The sequence below is a fragment of the Rhipicephalus sanguineus genome, unplaced genomic scaffold (assembly GCF_013339695.2).
Source record: "Rhipicephalus sanguineus isolate Rsan-2018 unplaced genomic scaffold, BIME_Rsan_1.4 Seq4304, whole genome shotgun sequence".
NCBI lineage: Eukaryota > Metazoa > Arthropoda > Arachnida > Ixodida > Ixodidae > Rhipicephalus > Rhipicephalus sanguineus.
Window position 1 is genome coordinate 66905 of NW_023615237.1, and position 9975 is coordinate 76879.

The window sequence follows — 9975 nt, forward strand, 5'->3', positions numbered from 1 at the left end:
TAGGTGTCATTGTATGGATGTTTAACGCGGAAAACTAAAAATGCTGTTTTTACTTTTATTTTCTTCCTCTTTACGAGACATATGATGGAGACAGCATAGTTTTCAAAGAATGCTTCATCCGTCTAAACAGAGCCCTTTTTTTCAGTTTAGTGTGCGTTGTATACTGATTACAGCGCAATGGTCCTTGTCACAATGTACAGCCTACATATACACCTACACTGCTTCAAAACCACTTTGTTTCCACAATAGAACTGGTAGTTATCACTGCTGGCTTATGTTAGACTTAGTTTTACCTTCTGCTGCATAACATATTCGAAGAGGTTTTTAACAGTAGCAAATGAAAATGATTAGCAGTACAGCCCGTACGACTCAGTCCGGCCTCAGAAGACCAACTCTTGGCCGTCCACATGACTGAGGGCGTCGCCAGGAGCCAAGGGTTACAGACTGTCTGATGTCTAAGAGGGGACCACTAAGGTTATATTCTTTACTTTCCCCCTTGTGAAGGCAGACACAAGGCAATCACTATAGAGTCAAAATTTGAAAATAAAATTTATAAAACTGGCGACATAACTTAAAGACTCTAGACGCCAAAACCGGACGTTAACCTGACATAAATATGACTAACGCATGCGCTTTGCGTGCTGGCAAGGAATACTGCGACGAATCTTGAAAGTGAAAGGACTGCTTAAAGCTAAGTTTACTTCTGCATTTCCAAGTCTAGAACTGAAGCGTGTCTCCTTTTGTAGACTTATGGGGATAGCAATTACCAAAAACTCCAAAAGAATGCTCGAGAAGGTCTAACGGTGGCACGGCGAATATGATAACTTCGACCACGCGTAGTATGAAAACAGCGTGCGATGCGAAAGGGTCAAAAATGAAATGGTTTTCCGCCACGAATTGCTCGCGCCCAGGCGGACGCTCATTGTCGGATTCCACAGACGCCAATAGCGACGACGACATGGTAGACGCAGCTGAGCATTTCGGTGGTGCTGCTGCCGAAAAGCGGAGATGCTCGTGTAGCCGACGACTCGTGAGATTGCTTACGCCAGATTTGCTACACTTCGGAGAAGAACGGCGATTTCGGCTAGATGATTAAAGTACATTTTAAATGCGAAGTATTTCTTAGCCAACGCAAGGCACTTTGACAGTATCTATCTATCTATCTATCTATCTATCTATCTATCTATCTATCTATCTATCTATCTATCTATCTATCTATCTATCTATCTATCTATCTATATCTATCTATCTATCTATCTATCTATCCATCAAGTCGCCTACATCTGGCTGCTCTTGTCATCACCTCCTTAACTTAGTGTAGACCAAAATTGGCGTGGGAGGGTAAGAGCATTTGACGAATATGACTTTCTGCTCATGACATGGATAACGCGAAAATCCTATCGCGTACGTCGTCAAACCCTTTCCTCCAGACTCGCGTGGCACATCCCCGTATAACAAGGGCCATGCTTTACCGGTATGCGCCACACGTGAATGACAGTTTATATCTGCACAGGAACGGCGAGAACAGGCAGTCGTAATTTAAATTCGAGAGCTTTAAAAAAAAAACACCCGCAGTGCTGACTCGACGAATCCAAAGAATAAAAAAAAAATCGGCAGATCCCACGTACCGTGGAAATCGATGTTATGCGAAGCATGCGCGGGAAAGTGACTGTGGCGTAATTTTTCACATTGAGCAAAACGTGACGGAATGACGCTTGAGAAATGTGGAAATGGTATACACACACATATGTCGAGGAGTCACACATGCGTTGTATAACCAGTTGTTTACAGTTGCGCAACGATGCCAACAGCAACATGGGTGTTACCAACACCATACACAGGATACTGATATATAGTCCTTATATTGTTCAATATTGGATAGCACCGATTCGAACAGGACCAAGAAGGAACCCAGATGCACAGGACAAGCGCTACTCGCAACTAAGCTTTAGTCAAAAATTTCTCTCGATATATACCCAGCCGATTGGCACCCGCACGCGCCCTGCACGTACGTTACACTCAGTTACAGTTGTGACAGTTGCGTTTCATTTTTTATGCTTATACTTGTCCCTTATGACGGACAACGCACCCACGTTTCACGAACTCGTGTGCATGTGTGGAAGGGGTTTTTGACAGTTCTTGAACAAGGTTATCATTACAGTGATCAGTGAGCACTAGCGGCTGCACAGGCCTGTTATCGCATCCGTTCGTGATCGCGGCTACGAGGGGTAAAAGTGTAGTGAAGTGCAAGGTATAGGACAGTTGGTGGAAATCGTGGATGCCTCTTACAAAGAAATGATCTATGGTGCCTCCTGTCCTGGAAGTGGCAACGAGGTCTTGTGATGCCCTGTTCACATCCAAGCCCTCTTTCATGCAGTGTTAGAAGCAGGCGTTGTTGGGTTTTGATAAATCAATGTTCAAGTCACCGGCAATGATGAGGGGCATGGTCCCCTTGGCAGAGTAATTGTAGGACGCTCTGACCCCGATTATTGTGCAATCCACGTGGTGCACGTTGCGGACCACGTGAACGAGTGGATGGTAGTCGAGCGTCTTCAAGGGCTTTGTCTTCATCATCATCATCATCATCATCATCATCAGCCTGTCTACGCCCACTGCAGGGCAAAGGCCTCTCCCATGTTCCGCCAATCAACCCGGTCCTGTGCATTCTGCTGCCACGTAATACCTGCAAACTTCTTAATCTCATCTACCCACCTAATTTTCTGTCTCCCCCTCACGCGTTTGCCATCTCTTGGAATCCAGTCAGTTACCCTTAATGACCACCGGTTATCCTGCCGACGTGCTACGTGCCCGGCCCATATCCATTTCTTCTTCTTGATTTCAACTATGATGTCATTAACCCCCGTTTGTTCCCTGACCCACTCTGCTCTCTTCCTGTCTCTTAAGGTTACACCTATCATTTTCCTTTCCATCGCTCGCTGCGTCGTCCTCAATTTAAGTTGAACCCTCTTTGTAAGTCTCCAGGTTTCTGCTCCGTAGGTAAGTACCGGTAAGATGCAGCTGTTATATACCTTCCTCTTGAGGGATAGTGGTAGATTACCATTCATGATTTGATAATGCTTGCCGAATGAGCCCCAACCCATCCTTATTCTTCTAGTTATTTCACTCTCATGGTTCGGCTCCGCGGTTACTACCTGTCCTAAGTAGACGTACTCCTTTACAACTTCCAGTGTCTCGCCACCTATCGCAAAGCGCTGTTCTCTACCAAGATTGTTCCACATTACTTTAGTTTTATGCATAATAATTTTCAGACCTACTCTTCTACTTTCCGTATCCAGTTCAGTAATCATGAGCTGCAATTCGTCTCCCGCGTTACTCATCAATGCAATGTCATCAGCGAATCGTAGGTTACTGAGATACTCTCCATTGACTCTTATCCCTAGCTCTTCCCAATCTAGGGCCCTGAAAACCTCATGTAAACACGCGGTGAATAACATTGGAGAGATCGTGTCTCCCTGCCGTACGCCCTTCTTTATTGGGATTCTGTCGCTTTCTTTATGGAGGACTATAGTGGCTGTGGATCCGCTGTAGATTTCTTCCATTATGTTTATATAGGCTTCGTCGATGCCTTGATTCCGCAGTGCCTGCATGACTGCTGATGTCTCCACCGAATCAAATGCCTTCTCGTAATCTATGAAGGCTATGTATAGGGGTTGGTTGTATTCCGCGCATTTCTATATCACCTGATTGATAGTATGAATATGGTCTATTGTTGAGAATCCTGTACGAAATCCTGCCTGGTCCCTTGGTTGATTGAACTCCAATGTCGTATTAATTCTGTTAGCAATTACTTTTGTAAATAGCTTGTAGACAACCGACAGTAAGCTTATGGGCCTGTAATTTTTCAGGTCTTTGACGTCCCCTTTCTTATGGATCAAGATGATGTTGGCATTCTTCCAAGATTCTGGTATCCTCCCCGTCGAGAGGCACTTCGTATACAGGGTGGCCAGTTTCTCTAACATAATCTCTCCACCGTCTTTCAACAGGTCTGATGTTACCTGATCCTCACCAGCTGCTTTGCCTCTTTGCATTCCCTTTAGGGCTTTCTTTACTTCTCCTGTCAATACTGGTGGGATGTCAGATTCCTCTGCGCTATTACTCCTTCTTACGTTATCATCCTGAATGGCTCGGCTGCTGTACAGATCTCTGTAGAACTCTTCCGCTACCTCAACTATTCTATCCATATTGTTTGTGACCTTGCCTTCCTTATCCCTTAATGCATACATCTGATTTTTGCCTATGCACAGTTTTGTCTTCATAGCTTTGAGGCTTCTTCCGTTCTTTAGAACATGCTCAATTCTCTCCATATTATACTTTGTTATGTGGGCTACTTTACGCCTATTGATTAACTTCGAAAGCTCCGCCAGCTCTATTTTGTCTGTTGCATTTGAGGCTTTCATAGCTTGACGTTTCTTAATGAGGTTTTTCGTCTCTTGGGATAGCTTACCAGTGTCCTGTCTAACAACTGTACCCCCGACTTCCACTGCACACTCCTTGATGATACTAGTCAGATTATCATTCATTGCGTCAACGCTAAGGTCGGTTTCCTCGGTTAAAGCCGCGTACCTATTCTGAAGTGAAACTCTGAATTCCTCAACTTTCCCTCTCAGAGCTAGTTCATTAATCGGCTTCCTGCGTATCAGTTTCTGCCGTTCCTTCCTCACGTCAAGTTGAATTCTAGATCTTACCATTCTATGGTCACTGCATCGGATCTTGTTAACTACTTCCACATCCTGTACAATGCCCGGGTGGCCGCACATTATGAAGTCTATTTCATTTTTAGTTTCGCCATTAGGACTCCTCCACGTCCACTTACGAGTAGCCCGTTTTCTGTAGAAGGTATTCAAGATGCGTAAATTATTGCGTTCTGCAAACTCTACTAGTAACTCCCCTCTGGCGTTTCTAGAGCCGATGCCATATTCCCCAACTGCATGATCTCCAGCCTGCTTCTTGCCTACCTTTGCATTAAAGTCGCCCATCAGTACAGTATACTGTGTCTTTACCTTACTCATTGCTGATTCTACGTCTTCGTAGAAGCGTTCAACCATTTGATCATCATGGCTGGATGTAGGCGCGTAGGCCTGTACCACCTTCATCTTGTACCTCTTATTAAACTTAATTACGATACATATCACCCTCTCATTAATGCTATAGTATTCCTCTATATTGCCAGCTATATCTTTATGAATAAGGAACCCCACTCCTAGTTCTCTTCTGTCAGCTAAGCCACGATAGCATAGGACGTGTCCGTTCTTCAGCACTGTATAAGCCTCCTTGGGCCTCCTAACCTCACTGAGCCCTATTACATCCCATTTAACACCCTCCAATTCCTCGAATAGTACAGCTAGACTCGCCTCACTAGATAAAGTTCTAGCGTTACACGTAGCCAAATTCAGATTCCAATGGCGGCCTGTCCGTACCCAGAGATTCTTAGCGCCCTCTGCTGCGTCGCAGGTCTGACCGCCGCCAATTTCTTTGCGTCCGCCGCGGTGGTGTAGCGGTTACGATGCTTGGTTGATGAGCCGAAGGTCGCGGGTTCGATCCCGGCCGCCGCGGTTGCAATTCGATGGAGGGAAAATGATAAAAGCCCGTGTGCTGTGTGATGTCAGGGCACGTTAAAGAACACTGGTTAAAGTTGGTTATCACTTTCTTTGCATGTCAATGGGTATGTTCGCGGTTACTTTGTTGAATTAGACTCTGCATCACCTGTGGCACATACCCGCATAACACGAACTCTGTTATTCGGGTATGTGCCACACGTGACTGAGAGAAAGGGTTTCATGATGTACTAGACAGGTATTTTGCGTTATGCATGTCATGACCAGTGAATCGTGTTGTTCATACACTGATCCCCTGCTATGCCAATTTTGGTATATTACAACCTATAGAGACAACCAGGAGAGCGCCCAGGCGTAGGCGGCTAGATAGATAGAACCATACGTAGATAAAAACGGCAAAAGTGACTGAGGTTAACAAATGCTTCGAATTAAAATTAGGATCCCAGCGCGAATCGAACCAAAGAAATCTGCATGGCAGTCAGGTATTCTGCCACAGAGCCATGCAGGTCTAGAAACTGCTCTGGAAAAAGACCATACACAGGCGCAATGTCGGTGCAACATCAATTGTGGTTCCAGTGTTGGCTCTGCTTTTATAGCAGTCTAATCAACATCACATTTGTATTCCTATGTTTCAGCAAGCTATATTCAAGCGTTGCTCGACCCCGGAGGAACCTGCTAACACAAAGTTGCGTATGATATTCCCATCATCGCACCCTAGCGTACACTTAGTTTCGATAACACAGACAGTCTGTGCTCTAACGGGAGTGCTGATACTACGTCAGACCTTAAAGGGGCCCTGCAACACTTTTCGAGCATGCTCAAAAAGCGCTGCCGATCGGTATTCGAGGCTCCCGAGAACACGCGAGCCAAATATTATAGCGATGCGCACGGCCTGGAATTTACAATAAATTCTCAAAGTCAGCTGAAAATCGCTCCCTCTTCTCTCGACAAATGATGTATTAGTCCGCAAAATATGACGCGATTGTCGGCAGTTCCACCATTGGCTGATGTTATAATCACGATAACACCCTCATTATTACTTTCGTTGTTAATTTTGAGTTCAATAAGTAGATAATATGTATGTTTATATTCTGTTATGGCGTTAAGAACACCGAACAAACATTAATATTAGCACTTCCGGTCTCACCGACAGCTCGTCTGCTCGTAGTTGCGTGGTTCCGTTTTCTTCGCCATGCGCAGTGCCGAAAACGTGAATATTTCTGTGCTTTTGACCATCGCCGGTTGCCGTTGAGAGTGGCAGCCGTTCGAGTGTTGCCTCGTCAGCTGGGAACTGCATCGTCGGCACGTTCTCACGACCGACCGAGGCAGCCGTGCAGCATGTCTCCGATAACAATGCTGGCGTCCGGTAATGGCGGCGCTTCGGGGTCGTCTGCCAGTGCCGCCTTACGAGGCGGTGTATCGGAGTATGGGCCGAAACCGATCTCAGCTGTCATTCGTTCCAAACGAGCGCGCAGGTTTGCTTCCATGGTTGGCAGAGCGATGAAAAGACTACGGCGTTCGAGGTGCACACCCTACATTACCAAACCGACGCGCAGTCTTCAAGCACGCGCGATACACATCGGCTCCGCTCGACGAGAACGACGCAAGCCGACCGGAAGTGGCGGCACAGACCACGTGGTTGCGCCCAGACGTCAGAGAGAAAAAAATGAAGAAAAAATTTCCGCCGGCGCTCTTGGGCGGAGCCTCGCTCGTCTGCGCTCCCTCCCTCGAGTCGCTGCCTAGCTCTCCGCGCGCTCGCGGCGTTGAGTTGAGGGAGAAAGCTGCGGAACGTGATCTCTATAATTTGGTAACACCACTTAGACTTGACGGATTCGAAAAAATTTTTGCGGCTTATGACTCGTGAAGAGTCATACGTCAAGAATGAGACTATTCCAATATATCTAAGAAAGGTGTTGCAGGGCCCCTTTAAGTTACCATTTAATAGGCAGTAGCAGTCAGCGTGCCTGTCAAGCCCACGATGTGCACACTCTTCCATTTATAAAATCACGTTGATCCATATGTAACGCTTGGCTCAAAGCCAAAAATATGTAGTATAGAACTACCGGCTGACTGCTTCGCATGAAATCGCTTCCCACAAGGCGTGGGATCTGCCGAATTTTTTAAAAGTCGCCTTTCCTTGAGCACTTGTGTGCATGCGCTGCAAACACATTTAAAATTGCTACTCTTCGTCAGGCTGCTGTCAGGTGATTACTCAATTATATAGTCACGCAGAGGTTTTCTGCATGCTGGCGGGAGTTTTTGAAATCGTGTGCCCAGAGATTTTGGCTTGATTTGCTTTGGTTTCGAAAAGCTTTAGTGGTAAAAGCCCGGAGTTATGTGTCCTAGCACACGGCGGGCCGCTCCCACGACGGGACCGTCAGGCCTGTTGGTGTCCACATTGTTTTAATACAGGTATTGGCAGCGTACCATTACTGGTTTCATTTAATTTCATTTATCTTACCCTCAATCGTACAAAACCAACTGTTTACTTGTCGACCGTTTCGCCGTCCGATCTTCAATACGAAATTTAACAGGCCCTTTTTCTTTTTTTCCCGGAAAACGTGTGTTGTTCGTATGTCCAAGTATGTGCACGTGGTCTGTTCGCGACTCTTTTTTCTTCTTCCTCAATTTTTTTCATCTCTACTTGTTCATTAGTTTTTTAAAACTTTCGTTTAGTTTTTACACTTTTTCTCTCTCTCTCTCGGCTCGGAGGACGATGATATAAAAACGCATCGAAGCGTGGTAAATTTCGTCTTGATGAAGATTGGTCTCCGATCGAAACGTCGACAAACAGCTTTTTAGAAGCGTATAGGTTTTTACTCTCTCTCTCTCTCTCTCTCTCTCTATATATATATATTTATATATATATATATATATATATATATGGCGTATGAGCCACGGCCCGTCTCTCATTCATAGCGTCATATATATATATATATGTATATATATATATATATATATATATATATATTCATAGCGTCATATATATATATATATATATATATATATATATATATATATATATATATATATATATATATATATATATATATATATATATATGACGCTATGAATGAGAGACGAGCCGTGGCTCATACGCCATACTTTTATTCCATTCACGCACACTTCTTTATCCTCGGCTTCTCCTACCATGGCTTCATACGTCACATGATTCCCCCTCCCCCCGAAAGAAGGCGTGAGTTACAACAAAAAATGAAAGAGGGGAGTCTTATACGAGAAAACAGGCCAATAGTTTCATAATCCAGGGGAGTTCCGTAACCTCGCAAGAACTTCAGGGGAGAGTGCAGCAGTCCGGTGACATCCAGAACAGCTCTGGTGGGCGAGGCTGGCTGTTGCGTCCTGGACAACATACCCATGCCCTGCGCATGCGCACCGATGAAGACACGGGTCGCAGATATGTCAGGGCTGAATAATACTGGAACACCTTGTTGGATCGAATGTCAGTATGCCGTAGGCGTCGGGTTGTTTGTCGTGGCTGATACAAACTCGTGGCTTCCACTTTGTGTCCGCGTTGACTGAGGCTGATGGCGCGATGTCCGACTTCTTGCGGAGTATAAGGGGTGATTTCGCTTCGTTCTGGGCGTTTCTTGCGGTGTTGCCGTAATTGTAAGCGTAGGCGAAGTCTTGACCTCTGGTGCAGAAGGCGTCTCTGGCGACGTTTCTTGATGCGATGATGTGTTACAACTTGAATTTGCCTTCGGTTTAAACACCTTGTTTTCTCATGTGCTTGGAGCCGTGAGTGCGTTTCCGTTGAAGTTTTCGTTCATCGTTGCCTTGGTTGGAGTCTCTTTTGGTGTCGCTTACGTTTGTTGACTTGCTTCTGCTGGCTTTGCTGATGGTGCTGTAGAAATCTCGGATGGGCTGCATCGTTGAATGAGCATACACTGTTTGTAGTCTCAGCATAATTTACTGGTGGGATGTAAGCGTGCTCCGTGTCAATAAAAGTAGCAGCTGCCTTTCCGTTTTTATCGTTCAAACTTGTATTGAATAGCTGACTCCATAGTGTTTCGACTTTCCGTTGGGTCAACACCTGACGACGACATCGCAACAAACATGGTTTTAGCTGGTTCTGATTCGGAGTGTTTGTCTCTTTGTGGAACAATTGAGCTGAAGACATCTGACGAAAAACTCTGTTCTGGAAGGTCGCGACATGGCTTGGTATTGTGCGGATTCACCAGCTCGTCCAGAGCGAGTGTAACGATCTTTTGAGGCTTGTCGTCAGGTTCATCGGCAATATTGACGTCAGGTGATGCAAAGTCACATTCTGGGCCTTGTATGCGACACGAAGTGTCGAGTGCACCTGGGGCTTCAGTAATGGCTTGGAATCTATCGGGTAATGAAGAGGTAGGCAACGGCAATTTTCGCGCCGAAAGAAAAC